Source organism: Anopheles darlingi, chromosome 2, assembly GCF_943734745.1.
Source record: "Anopheles darlingi chromosome 2, idAnoDarlMG_H_01, whole genome shotgun sequence".
In the NCBI taxonomy this organism is placed as follows: domain Eukaryota; kingdom Metazoa; phylum Arthropoda; class Insecta; order Diptera; family Culicidae; genus Anopheles; species Anopheles darlingi.
Genome location: NC_064874.1, coordinates 36,424,403 through 36,444,402, shown reverse-complemented (window position 1 = coordinate 36,444,402; position 20,000 = coordinate 36,424,403). Strand labels below are relative to the sequence as shown.

General features: G+C 47.9%; 1 protein-coding gene across 1 annotated transcript in view; it reads right to left on the bottom strand.

The window, feature by feature from the left end:
• The window catches only part of LOC125951992 (probable sodium/potassium/calcium exchanger CG1090), a 12,439-nt gene extending 3,848 nt beyond the window's left edge, over nucleotides 1–8,591 (bottom strand). The window contains exon 1 of the mRNA XM_049681182.1: nucleotides 8,348–8,591. The gene's annotated coding sequence lies outside the window, so the exon portion shown is untranslated. The remainder of the gene's footprint in view (nucleotides 1–8,347) is intronic.
• Between the last annotated feature and the right edge of the window lie 11,409 nt (nucleotides 8,592–20,000).

Sequence of the window (20,000 nt, the reverse complement as noted above, 5' to 3'; positions counted from 1 at the left end):
ATCATTTTTTTCGCAGCCTCAACCTTTTTCTTATGCAAAAGCCCTGGGCGGAGAGGTGGCGCCTGCTGGCGGTTGCCAAGCTACTCGAGCCAATCAGCTCGAATCAAAGCACAAGACTACCGCTCCTTACGTGTTCACCGTGATGCTGATCCGAGTAGTAATTTTTCCAATTAAGCTTTCTCGAACCTTCCTACCGGATAAATCCATTTTTCCTCCTTTTTTCTGTGGCACTATGAGTTGGTTGGCACTATGAGGCGAAGAAGTCTTATCGCACCCGATGCACTTGGCACATACACAAGCCCGAAGGTAGTGTGCAGTAGTTGCATTTTCATCCTTGGAGTGCTGGAAGGCAATCGTTGCAAAGGACTGCACTTGATATCCCCCTTCCAAGTTCCATCAATAACCGCGATGCGCGTTGATGAATAATAAATCTCCACCATCGCCGCCATCGACGGTTGAGCTCCAGCTGGCAGTAGGATAAAGTGGGAACAGTGCAGTGAATAGGCGATCGCGATAATTGCTCCATCAACTGCTAGACGGCGCCTGGCGCGTGTTCGTCAGCTCGTGACCCCCGTCCTTCATATAAATTCGTTATACGTGTGCTTCAAATGCGAGTTCTTCGCTAGAAAGAGTGTGATTTTGGCTGCGTTTTCCGCGGATCCAGTGGGTCGTTGTCGTCGTCGTCATCGTCGGCGACGATGTTTGCCATATGGCCCGATCTTCAATTCGTCGGCAATTCCGTCAGCATCCGTGCCATTTCCGCGTAGCTTCCGATGCGAGCGCGAATCACGTTCGGTGTCTCTTTGCTGCTGCTTGTGCCCACCACAATCACATCCTTCCGACTTCGACTCGGGGACGGAATCCACGTCCCAGCGAACGGAATGCAAATTGTATGTCTCCAGAGAGCAACGCATCCTTCGCAAGGAGATGAAACGTGCTGGCATTGCCGAGCGCCCGGCCGGACATCGATGGCGCCCCCGGAATGAATGCCAACCACTGCGTGTTGTTTTCCTTTTGTTTTCCTTCGATTGAGTCTGGCTGATTCAATGCCGGTTGGGCTCAATTTCATATCTTCCGCGCACCCCGTGTGTCTGTTTGACATACTTTCATGTCCTCTGTGTGCGCGGGACAAGGCGTTAAGTTGGTGATTGTGCACTTGGTCCTTGTGGTATGCGTGCGCCCCAAGATAAGTGCAACTCGCCACGGAATGGGGAAGCGACGTAAGAGACTACGAGAGGAGCCGCAAAGACGTAGTAGCCCACGGGTTGGCACTGGCTTGGCACTCGGGATTAACGAGATTAGATAGAGGAGCATTTTATGAATATATATGCATCACTTAATAAACATCTCACTGCTCTCTGCGTTCTGCTGTGACAGCGAAATTCAATTTGCATCCCACTACCGCTAGTCGGAGATTTAGCTTGGTCTTGCTTGCTTCGTCTGGAAATGTCTGGATGCCCGGACCAGACCATGGCGATGTACCTGGATGGTGGTGGTTGCTTTTCCTGACACTACGTCTTCTACCGTGGACAATGCGGCTTCAATTAGAAAAGCAAACAATCACCCGTCCATATCGCCGGTGAGTTGTCGTGTGATTCCGCCATAGTCAGCATGTAACCAAGGGGAGGGGAGGATGGCACTCGATGCCGACACTCTAGTAGTAAGCGGTGAAGAAAGTACAGGAACAACTAATGTCGAAATCAGAGTAACCATGCAAATGAATGTCAAGCGATGTTTGCTGTGGATAGTGCCGTACGAGGAAGGCGCCAATGGTTCCAAGAAAGAGTCCGCTTTTGCGGCTAGCCGGGGCATCATTTGCCCGAGAAAACTTCCCCGGTATTCCGGTCCGGTTCACTTCACGTTTTGTCTTCGCGCCGGCTGTAGTGCTGTGTCAGGTGTTTTCCTTTCGGTAGCACCGGCACCAGAGCATCATGTTCCAAGGTACCCCACACAGGAAGTGCCAGATGCGAAACCGGTAGTGCTAATTTATGCTGCTTCATTAAGAAACTCACTCATTAATGCACGAAGCCAGGCACAAAGCCCCCTACACCCCCCCCTCCCCTCTCTGTCCTACTTCCTATCCCGGGCGCTGACCGACTCCGGGAGCTTTTACGTCTCCGGTATGAAGGGTTTTCTCGGTCCATTTTCCTCGCCGCGCTGAAAGCTGAATCACAGGGTCATTGTAGAACACCACATTACCAAACACACACACACACACACACACACACACACACACACACACATGGGAGCAGAACTGAACAAACGAAATCCGCTCGTAGCACGGCTTTTCCTCGGATGGCTATTTTCGTCCTCCCAGCTTCGTAGGCTTCGTGGGTGGTCCCGTTCGTGTTGCTCGTTGGCATTCACTCTTCTCCAGCGGTCGGGAGCCTCGTTGACATGCAATTATGTAACGGAATTTATACTGCCAGACCAACGGTAGTGATGGTGGTAGCGGTGACGGCCACCACAGCGGATGAGGTTGCTCCGGACGGCATTGATCTCGTCCGCTTATCGATTGCTTCCTCAAACAGTACCGGTCACGTCTGTTGGTCAGCGTTTGGCGTCTTTTTTATGCAACTAGAATGTTTTCGCTCTTTTCTCCAATGAACCAATCTGGTCGAGAGTCCAGAGAGAAAGAGCGTCCAACGTTGGCTTGTGATGGCAATGGTCAATTGTATTGCTAATACAGGTCTCGTCCTCGTTCAGCGAGTTAGTGAACGAATGGGACTGCAGCGAATGTAACCGGAAACCGGCAGCTTAAGGAGGTTGAAGAGGGCCAGCGCTTGGTTTCCCTTGGCTCACGATGGCTTTACAATGGTTTGACCTACTGTTTATTGATTTACGTTGGGCACGAGTGTTGGACAAACTCCGTTGTGGTGGGATGTTGACCATTAGTGTCGATCGTTCTATTCGGAGGACGTCCTCCCATTGTCGTCTGGCCTTTGGAATAAGTGGAAAGACAAATCCGAGACCCAGCCCAGCATTTATTAGCGAATATCATATTACGCGCCTGGCAAAGTTCAGGGTTCGTGTTGTGTTGATTCGATCGACGCTCGTTTGGGAGCGCGCATCATGGTGTAGCCATTACCGGACCACCCGCCATAATTTGTACTCCAGGGGGACCTGATAATTTGTTCATTTTCCCTTCCATCCGGACGGGAGCCATCGAGGTTCCAGCGGCTCCAACCATTAGCTCAACGCAACTCAGCTCAGCTACGGCGATTTCTCCTCTCCCCGAAATCTGTCAAGGGAATTGCGAGTGAAAGCGCCTTCCGACCATATTCCGTGGTTCCGTGGAAAATCTGAAATAGGCCCCAACGAGGCGAAGGCGCAACAACAAGCTCGTGCGCTGATGAACTTCCACGGGGAGAAGAGGACGAAGGGGACGATAATGTTTCCGTTTTTTTTTTACTCGCTTCTCCCGTGTCGCCCGTCTTTTTGCGTCCATTGTGCACCAGCAAACTGGTACTCGTTGGTACCAACAAAAAAAAAAAAAAAAACATGATGTACATGGCTCATGGATTTCTCTGTTGTAGGGCCAGAGGGTGGATACAGCGAATGGCTACCATTATCGACGACGCCAGACAAGAAAATGTCAATTCATGCTCCTTCGCTCCGCTGTTCTACCCCACGGGTACAACGGGTTCTGTAGACTGGGCTATTGCCCGGGGGGAGGACCGCGAATCGATCGCTGTTTGGACGCTCCGGACTCGTCGGAGTAAAAATGGTTAGCAGCGCCCGATATCCTGTACCAGCAACCTGCAGCAACCTGTTTCGTGTGGCGTATTTTATTGCTCCAGCGCATAGTAAGGGGTTTATAGGAAAACTCATATATCCCGCTAGCACTTTGGTGATGATGATGATGATGATGATGGCCGCTCATCAGCTGCAGTATGGGGCGCTACCAACTGCCATGTTTTGTCTATACCGTTGCACATAGAGACTCGGCGAGTAACGCTCACTATGTAGACGATTATTGATTCGCGGACGCGCGGTGTCGTGTTGCGGTCGCTGCTAATTCACACCCAACAGCGATATCGATAATTTCCGACCGGAAATGATGCTTGGCACTCATAAAAGTGCCGGACGCCAGGCCGATTTTATGATCCACGTCTATGTGCAATTCAGACAGATAAAGGCTCACGACGAACCCGGTCGTCGCTTCGTCGAAGATTGTCTGAATGGTGAGCGAAATCAAATCGCAGAAGGCGGAACTCGCAACACTGCAAGAGTCGCCAACTTCGATTGTCGCTGAATTTTTATAACCCTTGGGTTGTCCGTAGACAGAGCAAAAAATGGCCACCATCTCGTCGCCTCTCGGCATGCGAAAGAGCATGCTGTGGCACAACGCAGTGCTGGGTACTGGGCACCATACGGCACTGCGACCTCTACAGTGCTGCCTGCTGGGCACACCACCAACAGACGTTGGTGGAAAATGTGAGAAAAATCGTTATGAGCGCGTGACCTACAGCGGAGCCGGACGGGAGCGCGCGCAAGCAACCAGCAGGCAGAGGTTCTGTCGAATGCTTTCAACGTCACTTGGATACGTTCTGGATACTAACACACACACACACACACACTTACACGCGCAAGGACGTATAGGGAGTAGTAGAATGGAGTCGCTCTTGACCAGCCAGAAAGTGTGGTAGGCCGTAGCTTGCTGGTAGTGTTCGTGGTTCGCTCGTTCGCTCACTCCGTAAGTTGTTCCGGGGGTGGGTGTTTCATTCAAAAAGCACGACCAAACGCGAGTGCCTCCCACGGATTTCGGGGCTGGACTGACTGAGTGCTTGCGATGCGGGAGTAGGTGGGTATAAAGCGGGTAGGGGTGGGTGGGACTGGCCGAAAACAAATCTGCCAACGTACCCGAAGTAGTGGGATGAGTTTTCCTTCCTCTTTGTTTTCCAACCTTCTCCCTTCTCCTACCCCCCACACCCCTTTACCCAGCTGGCATTTCCCCTCTTTTCGTGAGTTACTTTCAAGGTAGTAACTCCAGCCGGTTGCTCCAGAAACTACCTATTGCGCGAGACTTACCTCCTATTTTTGTCAGAGATACTACCTGATTGGCTTGATTCATAATTAGAGGTTTTTATTTGCTTGCAAAATGGTACTTTAATTTTCAGGCAAAAAACTGGGTAGGCCTTTCCTTGGCCCTTACCTTACCTTACCCCTTGCCCTTGGCCTTGCCTTGCTTTCTCCACAACGACCGGTTTCAGGTTGTGTTTCCGCGTGAGCCTGTGTGCGAGATTTCCTGTAAGTATTAAATGTGTGGATGAATCTTGAAACTATGGAAATGTTCTGTACTTACCGCATCGCCGTTGTTTTGTTCGGCTTCGAACCAGCTGGACTATATCTCGCGTATGAATGGTTGCAGTTATGTTTGCATTATAATGTGATTGTAGTGAAGCATACTTTCGGACGTATAGTCGTTGTCATGTTTGCGAAGGATTGGATATTCCGTTTCGCCTTGCGTATGTTCTTCCCACACTTGGCTACATTCTTCTAATCGTATAGAAGATTGCTGAAACGGTCTTGTACCACTACGAACAGTTCCTTTCAGTGCGTGTAAATTATTTTCAAGTGTGAAAGTTAAATAAGATTCAGCTGGCTGAATCGTCGCACTTCGTTTGCAATATGTCCTACGTTGTGCAAATTGCTAGCATTTTTCTGGCCATCTCGAATTGTGTTGCAATAAATTTGTCAAACATTTCATCAGACTCGTGAACGAATCGTCGATTCGGCAAAACTTAGGTTAAGTTTACTCTGATTTTGGGGTTTGTACGTATATTTTTTTTCGAGAGCAGTCGTGAATCGTTAAGCAAAACACCATGGATACGGGAAAGGAACCCACCAATATCGCCGTCTCATCGGAAGTCTCACTCATGCCCACGGCAAAATTTTCAAGGCGCTCATTCAGATGCTCTGTTTCATCTGCCCTCCTTTTCACTCTCATTGGTAACATAGGAAAGTCACTCACAAAATGCCAGCTGGGTAGTATCCAAGCGTGTGTGTCACGGGACGAACAAACCACTCAGCTACAGAGCACTCAATCACTCGCCGCTGCTGCCCAGCTGGCATTTCCCCTCTTTTCGTGAGTTACTTTCAAGGTAGTAACTCCAGCCGGTTGCTCCAGAAACTACCTATTGCGCGAGACTTACCTCCTATTTTTGTCAGAGATACTACCTGATTGGCTTGATTCATAATTAGAGGTTTTTATTTGCTTGCAAAATGGTACTTTAATTTTCAGGCAAAAAACTGGGTAGGCCTTTCCTTGGCCCTTACCTTACCTTACCCCTTGCCCTTGGCCTTGCCTTGCTTTCTCCACAACGACCGGTTTCAGGTTGTGTTTCCGCGTGAGCCTGTGTGCGAGATTTCCTGTAAGTATTAAATGTGTGGATGAATCTTGAAACTATGGAAATGTTCTGTACTTACCGCATCGCCGTTGTTTTGTTCGGCTTCGAACCAGCTGGACTATATCTCGCGTATGAATGGTTGCAGTTATGTTTGCATTATAATGTGATTGTAGTGAAGCATACTTTCGGACGTATAGTCGTTGTCATGTTTGCGAAGGATTGGATATTCCGTTTCGCCTTGCGTATGTTCTTCCCACACTTGGCTACATTCTTCTAATCGTATAGAAGATTGCTGAAACGGTCTTGTACCACTACGAACAGTTCCTTTCAGTGCGTGTAAATTATTTTCAAGTGTGAAAGTTAAATAAGATTCAGCTGGCTGAATCGTCGCACTTCGTTTGCAATATGTCCTACGTTGTGCAAATTGCTAGCATTTTTCTGGCCATCTCGAATTGTGTTGCAATAAATTTGTCAAACATTTCATCAGACTCGTGAACGAATCGTCGATTCGGCAAAACTTAGGTTAAGTTTACTCTGATTTTGGGGTTTGTACGTATATTTTTTTTCGAGAGCAGTCGTGAATCGTTAAGCAAAACACCATGGATACGGGAAAGGAACCCACCAATATCGCCGTCTCATCGGAAGTCTCACTCATGCCCACGGCAAAATTTTCAAGGCGCTCATTCAGATGCTCTGTTTCATCTGCCCTCCTTTTCACTCTCATTGGTAACATAGGAAAGTCACTCACAAAATGCCAGCTGGGTGCTGCTACTACAACGCGATCGGGTTATACTATATCGAGCGCGGTTCGCAAAATGGCCCGAACGGGAACGAGGGACTTTTCCCTTTTTATATCCCCGTTCGCCGTTCCTGTACTCCGGAATTTTCTTTGGTGCAAAAACGATGCTATGGAAAGCACACACACGCACGGGGTCAAGGAAGCAGATACAGCAAATAATTCTGTCCAGCACGAATGAACGGAGAGGCTTCGGGAAAGCAAAGATAATATCAGACCTTGCTTGCGCTGGCTTCTCTCGGACAACTGGCGACGGGAGATGTGTGTGACGTGCAAGGGGGTGGGAGAAGTGGGAACAGCTTTTCCATTGATTTTCTATTTTGGAGAAAAGGCCCCACGTTTTTCTCCATCCGGTCCAATTTAAGGAAGCGACATAGCTGCAGCAGAGGACGCGCGGATGGAAGCGATTGCGGAAATGGTATTGCGTGTGCAGCACCATTTTGCACCAGCACAGGAAACAGCTCGGAATCGCCTGTGTATCGATGTGATCAGGTGATGTAAGCGACGGCCACGAGGTTTACGGTTGTGGTTGAATGAACGAACGTCTTCTGGCTTGGCCACTATTCTGTGCCGATAATAGTGATGTAAAGAGAGAAAAAGGCAGACAGCAAAGATTGTACGCTCGGCGTCTAAGCAAGCTGGCCATTATGCGGGTCGTGCGTGGCCGAAGATAAAGCATAGGTCGAAGCAGGCGTTTGCTTGCGTCAGCTTCCGGAGCCAGAGCGCCTCGACAGGGCCCGATGGCGCCTTTCGAAATTAATGCAAAACCGCGTCCTCCCGTCCTTCTCTTGTCCTTTCCGTTCCGTGCGTCACTGTAGGCCACACAGTGAGCAGCGCACAACGAGGGGGAGCTCGGATCTTTGTGATTCATCCTCAAAACGACCCAAGGATGTGATGGAAAAGTTGTCTCCGCCTCCTGCACTGTGAAACGATGGATTACAGTTTTCGGCCCATTTTTGGGTCCGTCTGAATGCTTTTACTGATTTTCCAAATTTCAACGCACACACACACATACACACACACACACAAACGCGCAGAAAGTTGCAGACACACATGCACATGCACACATACATACACACGTACACGATAGTCCTGCAGATTCACTAAAACTGGGCACACACATACACGCACGCGCACACACACACACAGGAGGCTGTGGTTACACAGTGCGGTCACCGAATACGTTTCGTTTTCCGCCTACCTTTGCTGAAATTTGGTCGAAACTCGAACAACTAGCGCTTGGCGGAGCAGCTAAACACCCCCTCTTTTTTCACCACGCGAGGACACACGGTACACGGTACCCGTCACGAACGCACGCACGCACGCACGGGGCACCAAGCGACTCCACTGCCTTTTTTTGGGGGCCACCCCGACGACTACACCCGACCCGGATTTTGGCTCTGGGATTTTTCGGTGGAAAAAAAAGCTAGCCTGCCTTCTTCACGGTGACCGGCCCCGGGGCACTCAAGCGTATACACGCGCTGGAGCCACAAACGCTGCTGGACTGAACTGACTGAGCCTTTCCGCAGCAGGCCGAATCGAGCGGACGAAGCGACGACCGAATCGAACGGAACGAACTGCACGGAGTAACGCTCCGTAACGCAGCAACGGAGCTCCAATGCCGTCTCGGATATAGGCTCCGTCTTTCGGGAGTTGGAACTACGCGCGCGCGAACGCACACACACACAGCGAGTATACCGTCAGTCACTCAATTCCTCGACGTTGGCTGGGGGTGTTATGCCAAGGGGGGGCGACCATTCGTTCGACTCCACGGCAAGGCGTCAGGCCGGTTAGACTGAATGTGGCACCGCTCTGTCCTTCGTCGGTGCGCTTGGGATTTGTTGACCGTTTCCGGGTGGGATTAAGTATTGCGTTGACGACTGCACAGCACACAAACATTCGTCCAAGCTAGGAAAGGTGGTGGTGACGCGGAGGTGTAGCTGTTAATCCCCCCAGGGGAATACCTCAACAAGCTGAAGTACTCTTGGAACAGCATGCGGTGCCCGTCGGGCTAGGGTAAGGACTATCTTCTTGCACTTACATGCCAGTTGTTTGATTTGATTCCACCAGGACTTTGTCAAAAGGCCCGGAGGTGCACCAGCTGAAGGTGAGAACGACAGTCCAAATCCTCAACACCTGTTGCCAGTTGCCCTAGCAACTCAATCTTCTCTTCACTTACCGTCATCCGGTGCTAAAGCGTTGATCGTTGCTGCTTCATCATGCTAGTACGCCCCCGGGATGCATTCATTCGCTTCAATGTTGCCGGATTTTCGTGCAGCACCACCGTTTGTTGATGAGTTTCCCAGGGTTAACGAATAAATTCCTTTCCCATCCTTTTCGGTCCGTTTCGTCGTCTGTAAATTGTTCGGTAACCGCAGCGTAACCACAAAATCACCCTCCGCAGTCAGGGCCAAGCTGAGTCTGTCTCAGATTTAGAATGGACTCCCCGGAAGTTGGTTTGTTTTTGGTCCGATTCCCATCATCCGTCGCATTTCGCATGCGGTTAACCGTTCGGTGAACGGTTTTCGGAAGAAACACGCTACTCCCATGTGAGGTCATGTTGTGGAAACAAATTACACATATTGGCTGGATGTGAGCAATCGCTTACGGTAAACGCAATACACACATGCCCAACGAAACACGTTTGTGGCTCACGCGGTGAACTCCACGGGATGTGCTCCGGAATGGAAACTGTCACAGCAGGGGCGCCTCAGCTTCGATGTGGGTCAGGAAGATGCGACGATGGATGGCCAGCGAAGTCGAGCAATAGGCGCAGCGCATACTGTGAACCACCCGCCGGTGAGAGAAACGTTCCCTTTCGAAGCATCCGCCATCAGGATGGGAATGGTATCCGGGGTAAGGGATTTGTGCAAATTATCTGCAATAAGAGGCAATGTTGGTGCAGGCAAGAGTGACTGTGCGTACTAGGTGTGTGCGTTCAGGACATGCCATTGGTTTTTCTTTATCATTTCAATTAATATCAATTAGTCAATGTTTAAAGAAATAGAAGAAGATAAGGTGTCGATGGCACCATCAATCAACAAACTGTTTGGGATCGGTATTGACCAATTTGCTCTGTAAAACCGATTGATGCCGACAGTTATGGATAAAGAAGAGTCACTAGATTTTACATTTTTAAAAAGAGGTCCCCGTTATAGATGCAGCTATCGACACACGACAAATTATGATCGATCGGGCGGTGGCAAACCCTTTTAACACACTTAACCCCTTTCATCTTTCTCCACGAAGGGCTCGATGGACGAGCGTTCGACAGCACTTATAAAAACGACTTTGGTTTTGAACGAACAGATCCAGGACAGATGTCATCAAACTAATTGGGGGTTACTGGGGTTTGTCCTAGCGAGTAAGGTGACGCGTGATCGGTGAGACAGTTTAATCCAGCATCAATTGATCTTTGCCATAGCTATTGTTGATGGCCTTTTCTGACCAAGATCTACACTGACGATTCCCTACCGAGCAGCCGTGGAAAAGGGGTCGCTGTGCTATCGACAAGGTCGACGATGTAGACATTTTTGAAATGTCTGCAAATGCTACAATACTCGAGTTGAATACAATGAAGCACAACTCCACCAATTCTCGCCTCGCTGGTAGCGACCGATCAAGGCCGCTAAAAACCTAAAGGACTCTCTCTCTCTCGCTCTGCGATGAGGTGACGCTCGTCGGCTTGCTACAACCCGAACCCGTGGTAGCTTTGTAGGCGTTGACAGCCCCGAAAACCCCGTTCCCGACTTTTATTTATTTCCTCCTCTCATCAACCTTTGTCCTCGCCGCTAGGTCAATTCCATTATGCGCCACTTGAAAGTGGCGGTCCGTGGTACGAGGGATACCAACGGTAGCGGCGATTGATGGTTCAATTTCTTCCAACGAGGAGTTGGTCTACGGCAGGATGGCTTTGTTAAAGCCTTGGGCTCGATCTGGATGACTCCCGCGCCCAACCCTCTGTTGTGGTACCGCCGCTGCTGCGGTGCCTTCTCAGCTCTTCCAGCTTCCAGCTTTCAATTTCAGGCAAAAGGAACGAAGCGAAAAAAATGTAAAACCCGAAACAAAACAAACTGCAACCGGACAGGACCACGCCAACAGCTTTCGGGCAAACGGAGGGTTGCCGAAAGGTGCCGACAGCTTTCGCTCGTTTGTTGTTTTGCCGGCAATCCTTGCAGTCACTCCACGCGGTACAAAGGACACCTTCCGCCGTGAAGAAAGATGCAACGTCATTTGGGTGCGTCATTGAAGGACTCTGTAGCAGCCGTGGGCAAAACCCCGGAGTGACTGCATGGCTGGCCTTTCGAGCTGGCTTTTGAAATGTCCCAGGAAGGACGGGAAGGACGTCGCGAAATGTGCGGAATGTGGTACTGCAACTTTCGGAGGTGTTACCATTATGCCGAGCCTGTTTGTTTGCTACATGGCCCATTAGCCGAAGAGGGACATCGATTTCATGCGGAATTGTTCCGTGTGCCTTTGATGTGGTCGCCCGTTTTACGTGGTACTTAAAGTCCCGTGGTGCGATTGTGTTTTGCGAAACCGATACCGAGCTATCCTCTGGGAAGAAATGATGTCTTCTTCTCCTTTGAATCGCTTTCTGTGTGACTTCTGGTGTTACTGCTGCTGGCTTGGACTAGGCCCCGTGCAACGTTAAATTTTATACACTGAAGCATTGCCATATAGTACGAAATAATATTCGCACAGTGGCCACAAGCAAATTTGATATTTACGACGCACAATTTGGTAGATAGGTCTTGCTATTCTAATTCATCGCTTTTGTGAAGTCTCTAAATACCAAACACCGAAAAGTAATTCGATTCGATGATTCAGGCAATTTAGGTACTTTAATAATGGATCAAATTGAAAATAGTTGAGATAACTTAATACGTTTATAAAATGCTCCAAGAACTGATCATAACTTTCCCCAGCCTAATTGCTGCCATATATGACAGGAATCATATTATTTTTGATAAATTACAGTTTATTGTGTTCCATGTTGCTTCACGCTCATTTGGACTGAAAATCTCAACCGTAATGTTAGTAAATTAACAATAAAGTTTTAAAAGTCATGTTTCAACATTATTGATTGACTAGTAGGATATTGTTTATGTTGTTTGTGTCTTTACACTGTCCTTATCTTTCTGATACTCTGCTTCAAACATCCGCAAGTTTACCAACCAACCACGGATTAAATAACAGAGCAGCTCCGCTAACACCCTGCTGACGCACTTTGACGACACGTAGCAGCCGGTTGTTTGAAACAGATTCTGCCACCGATTCCGAAACAAGCGAGCGTATTCATGGCAAGCGAGGCGACATAAATGAGTTAGCGGTTGGTTTCCTAGGTTTCCCATTGTAGCAAGCGGCACGGTTTGGTTCGTACCACCCGGAGCTCACGCCGTAATGCCAGCAAATTTCGTTGACTTTGCTTCTTGCACAGCATTAATTGCGTTGCGTTTGTAACACTTTGGGGACGGTCGCCGGGGGTGTTGGTAATGAGATTTTACATTCCATTTTCCAGCTTGGTTTTAGTGATTTGGTAAAAACCGAGCTACACCAAACGACGCAGAAGACTAGACTTTGAAGGCAGTACCCTGTGTAAAGCACTTTTCAGATGAATGTAAATGAATTCCAAGTATTGTTAAGACACTTGGATTGGCTGGAATACCTAGAATACAAACCAAGTGATATTGTGAAGATTTCTATCGTTGACAAATAAGTCTTCCAACGTTTCTGGCCTTTCTGTTGATCATTTCTAACAAGCCGACTTATCATTAAAAGCAAATGGAGGAAAAGCAATCCCATAACTATGGGCATAGCCTTGTCTCGTGGAGGTTTCTACTAATGGCTGCATCTGCCGTTGGTGCAATTCATTTAACAAGGTGTTATCTTCAACAATCTGCTGAACAAGCATAACGGAGGGTATCCCACTAACTATCCTCTTCTCACTCTTTTGATTGCTCCCATTAGGCATCCTGCCGGTGCTAGGAATAAGTGGCACGGACGCTCGGCCATAGCGCCAGAGCCCCAGTATTTGTTTGTGCAATTTTCACTTCGCATCCACTCGAGTGGCTCCTTCTGTTGATTTCATCCCGGCGGATGGAGAGAAAGAAAACACTCCGGTGTATTTGCCTTTGGTATGTTTCGGAGCAACTCCTACGGGGTTGGTTGGTATTTGTAGGCCTTTACGCGTTCCGTTTTGTTCACAATTCGGAAAATCCCGAAGCCACCAGTTCGTTCTCTCTCTCTCTATTTTCCTTCCACACGCAGCAATAGACGCAGACGAAAAAGGTAAGCGTCAAGATTGATTCCTTACGCCAGACAGTCTGACGCTACTGTCCCTTCTTACTGTCAGTGGCTGGGCCGCATGTCCTTAGCCTGTAGAAACGGTGTCACTTCTTGTGGCTGTTGTTTGGTTTCGAATCGTTCGCATCGTAACTAACCCTCCCCCTACGCTCTTTCCAGAGACAATGGTGGAAGCATCGGGAATTGCAGATGCAATTCCCAGTGTTCTGTAGCGTCCAATAGTTCCATGCTCTTCCCCTTTATCAATCACTATGCTATGCTATTGTTGCAGCGTGTTGCGCGGTGGACGGAGTTGCATCACCCATCATCGCACCCAAAAGCCGAAACCCATCGTGATGCCGGCCAGTACAGTACCGGACCGGAGCGGACTACCTTTACCCGACGGCAAATCGATCGGTCGTGGTCTTTCGGTCGTGGATTTTAATCTTTCATCTTTCGCCTTTCATCACGTTTATTGTCGTTCTACGGAGCGACACTTGAAGAATCCCTTCGAACGTCGTGTAAGAAAAGGACATCTTGGACGCGTCACGAGATGGCCGACAGCCAGGATCATCCCAGCACCAGGGCATATTAAGGTATGGGCTCCGTTTGTTTTGCTCGGGCCATGCGACATCGTTCCGAATTCAATCGCAAAGGAATTAAGTTGTCCCCGGGACCGGGGAGCTATTAGCTACGCATTGGCCACGGTTAGATGGGACTGGTGATGGTTCTCGGGGACTTTTGAGCCTTTTTTCCAAAGGAAGGTCCTTTGGTGAACGAACCGAAGCTAATGGGCCGTGCCGTCGATGGTCTTGGGTGAGTTAATTAACATGAGATTGCCATCCGTTAATCCACCCAACAGCTCCAGTGCTCCTTGACCGACTTTTTGACGTTCCTTCTAAAGCACCGGAACGGAACGGGCGTTTTGTCTGGAAATGCCACGAAGGCAAAACCGTTCATTCATTCAGCCGGTGTGCCGTGTGCGTGTGCCGGTGGTGGTGGTGGTGTCCTTAAAACCCGGCGGGTTAGAAAACGAGCCGGTCGCTGATCCGGTTTTTGTCCTTGAGCCGATTGGAAAAGTGCAACGTGTCGCCACGCACTCAACTCGAGCCTGAAGTGGGAAAACCATTTCACACCTTGCTTCGCGAGGTTCCCGAGTCCCGGGTCCATCTAAGCCACACGGTCACCCCGGGGCGGTATCGTCGGTGAAATGATCCGGAATGGGATTATCCCTTTTTCGCAAACCAAACAAAACGCCATAATCCGACGATCGATGCGATGCGTCTTTTGGGTGGCAATGAAATGCTGGAACACCCGTCCTGGCCGCCTGACCGACCGATGTCGGGTCGTCGGTTCAGTGGCATTCAATTGGAAAAGTTTTGAAAGGAATTATGCTAATATTTGTTTCAATTAGCTCCCTTCTGCTCGTGCCACTCGTGCAGGCGAGTTGGTTTTTGGTGCTTGGGTTGATTTCAGCGTGGAATGTTTGGAAGGCCACAAAAGCTCATGCTGATGAGATCAATTAACGCATGTCACGAGCGATCGACAGATTTGGGTTGATGGGGACTACCAGATGCTAGTTTTGATGCTGGCCACTCGTGCCAAAGGCCTGCAATGCATTTGCTCTAACATGTTTTTATGAATAACGCAGCGTTTGCGTTAGGTACACTTCATACCATTGACGAGCTGATTACGATGGCTTGTGTGCAGCTTATGAGGTGTTCAACAGATGATTACATTCAGTAAATAAGATTTTAAATATGGGCTACGTTCACTTTTGTACCTTTCTTATTTCAGAAATGTGACCAGGAGCATCGATTGTACTTTAAGCTGTGTTCGTTGCAACAACCATTTTCGTTGACATTTTTGAAATTTAGTGACCAAATCTTGGTTGTTTTATTTAATGTCTAGAAATTGAGCTTTTGTTAAAACATTTTAAACATCGTATTTGGTTTCAACGAGTCTAAAACACACTTACATTGGGATAGATAGAAGTATTTTAGGAACAGTATTCTATGATTGATTGTTTTTAGCATCAATTCAAAACTTGCGAGAATCGTTATAGAAGATCCTTAAGAATCAAGTTACTTAAATCCCAGTAAGAACCACAAAAGCGTTTCGATCTACAGAAGATTTGATAACTTCATAACATAAATAGAACTTGTCTATAATCATGATACAAGGCAATGTTTAGATTGTCCAGGGAGGGGGGTTAATTTCTAGCAGGAAACCTATAAAAATGTTATAAATATCTTTCTGATTAGGTAAAGATAAAACGTAAAGGAGGATTGGGTGTATATATTCTAAGAGAAATGTAGTACTAAAACCGACGGCCGTAGTTTTTATTGGTGAATTAAATTTAAATTAGTAGTATCTTTAATGCCTTTGTCTTGTATTCTTTAAGAGATTTATGTTACCTAGAATATTTCCAAATTATTAAACGGATAAAACATATGGATTTATATTCTTGTGGGGTTTCAATGCAGAATATATTTTCAAATTCGATTATTCGCCTTACTATTTGCTAATTTTTAGATTCGGTGCATAAATCTACTTGTCCTGGGACAATCGGTGCGTAAATCTATTTAAACAACTCTTAACACTGGTTACTACAATGTTTTCTAAGCTTTTGTTGTGCCTTGTTTTGATATCATCACTTTGTTGTTCGTAGTAACATTTACTATTTTAAAATGCTTTGCCAAATCATGCTTGATGCTACAACGAAATCTCTCTAACAACCCCCTCACATACAACATCACCGCACTACATTCATCTCGATCCCTTCGCAAAGCCACAGTTCCGCCATTTTGCTGAAGACGCGCCATCATTGCTGCTCACCCCTCGAAACAAAACGGAACATCCGTTCGATATCCAAAAACGCTATCCGGAGGAGGGATGTCAGTTCGCGGTGAGTCGGGTTGTCTGTGCGATTCAATTTCGTCGCAATGGCCAGCGTGTCGATTATCGTTATGTCAATAAAAATCCCTCCAAAAAGTCGCTTGTGCTAGTCCAGCTGAAGATATTGCTTAGCTTAGGTGGGACACAATTGTGGGTTCGGTTGTGGTTGCGACCAAAATCAGCCACTGTGCTGCTGAGGGTCAGTCAGCTTTAAAGCATTCCGCTGGCCTCCTTATTAATCCATTGACCACTGTCGAAACCCACGGGCAGTCTGTCGATGTCGCGTTGAAGGACACCCGGCCCGGCAATGGCACCCGCCACTTATTGACTTTTGTTCGATTTCACTGTCCAGAGCGAGCGCGAGATGATTAATGCTAGAAGCGGTTCCTGGAACCTGGAACTGCTGCCAACGATCCTCCGCAATTGTCGCTACCGCAGGATGCGACCGCGACTCGATCAAACCGCACCGGACAATAGGACCCATCGTCTTCAAGGACCCTAACCCCGCTCCAGTCAAGGTGTTCGCCCACAAACCCCTAGGCTAGGGCATCCGCGACCTCCATCGCTGTCCATTGACAAAGTGTGACACATTATTTATGTTTTTAGCCGCTTCGGTCGGCGGTGCTTTCAGTTCTTTCCTTTATTCTGCCGCGATCAGGACGGCTGTGTAGTGGCCACGGTGAAAACCTAAAAAAAGCCCCGTGTTTGTCTCGTGCGCGTCCGTGCTCGTAAAGATCGTGTGTGCACGCGCGGGATGCGGCATCAAAAGGAAAAGGTGCTAGCATACGGCTAGATCGCGCCATCATACTTACTACTAGCGACACACGGTTCAAGACACTGAAGGACACATTTCATAGAGCGGAAAACTCCGCAATGGGTCATTCATTGGGTTGGATGCAACCAGGGTTTATCAGATGCTAGAAAAGGTGACATTTGCAATTGATAATGTTTATGACTACTAACTCAGCTTATCTTTTACTAATAAGCATCTTCACTGCATTTCCAATGATCACAATAAATTTCCCCATTTATGGCATCGTATTCACTGCTAAGCAGACTGTTTAGTGATGATATTATGTTGTTATCCTGAAGAAATGCAGTTTTAAAAGTTTGATTGGGATGGCTTCTTGCGACTTACATACTTTTTTCGTCATGACTTGTGACTGAGCAGATGCTGCATCCACTCCAGCTGTGCTCATACCACAGAAGTGAGACTTACTTAGTGGAGGAGTTAAGACACTCTTAAATAAGAAATGTGGAAATTAACTCTAAGTGTGTGAATTTATAAACCATGAGCTTTACGAAGCAAAGCATTCGGCGTAGAAACACATTTGTTTGCAGAAGAAAATGTGTATATAGTATAATTTACTGGCTATGTTAATTGCTTGGCATTAAACAAAATGTATGGTTTTGATTCATATTGAAATTTTTAAGATACAATAATTTATTTGAATTGAAAGAGTTATAGAGGCTAGTTACGGAAGATTGAATCTCTGCTATGTTCGTAAACCTAATCAAAGTTTTATACTAATGTAATTGTAAATTAAACCAATACTAAACTTTACTTGAAGTACTAAACTTGTAGTAATTTCAAACTAATTGAAGCATTGAATTATAATTCTAGGCCCAAGCGCAATATTTCCTACGATACAAAACGTACGTCTTTCCAATGTAATAATGTATGCATTCTTCTCTACCCCAAAAAATCATAAAACAATCAATAGAAAAATGTATCTCAAGGACATCAAACAATCATCAAGAATTTGCAACTGAATTTGAACAGGGACACAACAATACAATAGTGATAAAGTGATTGTGTGATGTTCAGTGGAACGCAAATCTAGTGAAACGACTTGGCACACAAAAAAGCAATAACACGCAGAATCCCATGCAAATGACCAACCGATCTTCCCATACTACAAAGAACGGCTGCAAAAGCTGAATACGGCACAATTGTAAATCATTATTTTATGGTCAGATTCTTCTGTCCTGGGACAGATTTTCTACCACGCGTTTTGCACAGTTGGTCAGCAAAAAACAAAAAACAACGAAAGATTCGCTCAACAATCTTTACCACCGCAATCATTCTTCTGAACCATCCCGCCTGACAAGCTACGCACAATCGCAAACCCCAGCCAACACGCTGCGGTCGCCCTCGATCTATCGATCATTCGATGCTCGTTTGAAGTGTTCGGTCCTTTGTGCGCCCGCAATGTCAGGAGGAGAGCGACCCAAAAAAAAGGCAATGCTCGATCGAGCAATACGTGGAATCTGCGTGGATCATCGGTTGTGCAACGGCACGCCAAAAAAAAAGAAAGAAAAACGGGAACAAACCAAACCACGCACCAGACAACCAGCAGCAGACAATATGACGTCGGGATTCGGGACGTGCGAGACCGTTTCGGGCGTCTACACGTTGGACCCCGGTACTGTCACTATTACCGCTGGAATTGCCCTAGTTGGTGATCCATTTTTTTTGGTTTTCGAAGAATTTTTTTTTTGAAAAAAAATCACATTTTGCAGCATCAGCAAAGGGACGTCGCATTGGCCGCCGCAATGGCCTATGGCAATGGAATGCGTCCCTGCCCTAGCCGGCCGGGGTGCGGAGGTTGCGTGATCCGGTGAGGACAATGGAAATCCGAAGGATCAACCACTCTCGGCCTGGGGACAAGGATAACGCAATAAAACCACTAATAAATTTCGAATAGTCAGCGATCAGCCGATCCAAGGTCCCCGAACGTTCGATCATTGGTTGGCATACGGCCCCAGGATAACAATACGGCTATAAGGACTTCTTGGACCGCCAGGTGATGGAGAGGCCTGCGCGCTCGTGCTCGCCACTCGATCGGTCAACATTAGCTCAAACTGCCAGTCAGTCTCGGTGACCGGTTAGCGGTGAATTGCGATCAATCAATTCTAATCTGTAGCGCACTGTACTGCTGGCCCATACCCATCGGCGTGATAGACACTCGTTCGCCTCTATAGTCCCCTCAGGGAGCGTGATTACTGCTGCCAACCCCTCCTCGCGATGGCACGCTGGGGGGCTGCAAATTGAACGAGGAAATGGCGTCCTGGACAGAGACGCTGCAAATTGATTCCGATTCCGATCACCGCAACGATGACAAGCCTGCCGCTGGCGGCGTGGCGTCGTATTGTTCCGATTCGCTAAAGGGTCGGATTACGTCGAATAGCCGAGGACAAGAGGGGACTTTTAGCTCGTGTCGTGCGTCGAATTTATGCAACACTTACACGAACGTGCAGCAAGGGGCAGAGAAAGAGCAAGAGGGAAGCAGGTCGAGTGGACGAAAAGCTAGGGGGAGAAAAATGCTGAAAATAAATGGGAGGAGAGAAGACGCTCGACCGGAGGACCGTTCCGTTCGCCTGGCAGGATCCCGGCGGTGATGAAGGGTCCCTTGGCTATGCATGAGAGGCCCTCTTTTCGCACCCCTCCTGTTTGGTGGTTGGCTTGACGCAGGCCTGAAGCTGACAGTGTGGGCAGCGGAGCTCCTCCGCTAGCTTCTCTCCTCGCGCCACGATCCAATCGATGTCCTCATGGGACGGGCTCGGCGAGAGGCCCGAGACACTCTGTCTGGTCTGCCTTCGAGGAACAAGGGATCCGGGAAGGGACAGGGGAATCCCTTCCAGCAACGGGAGTTAAACGTTGAGATGGA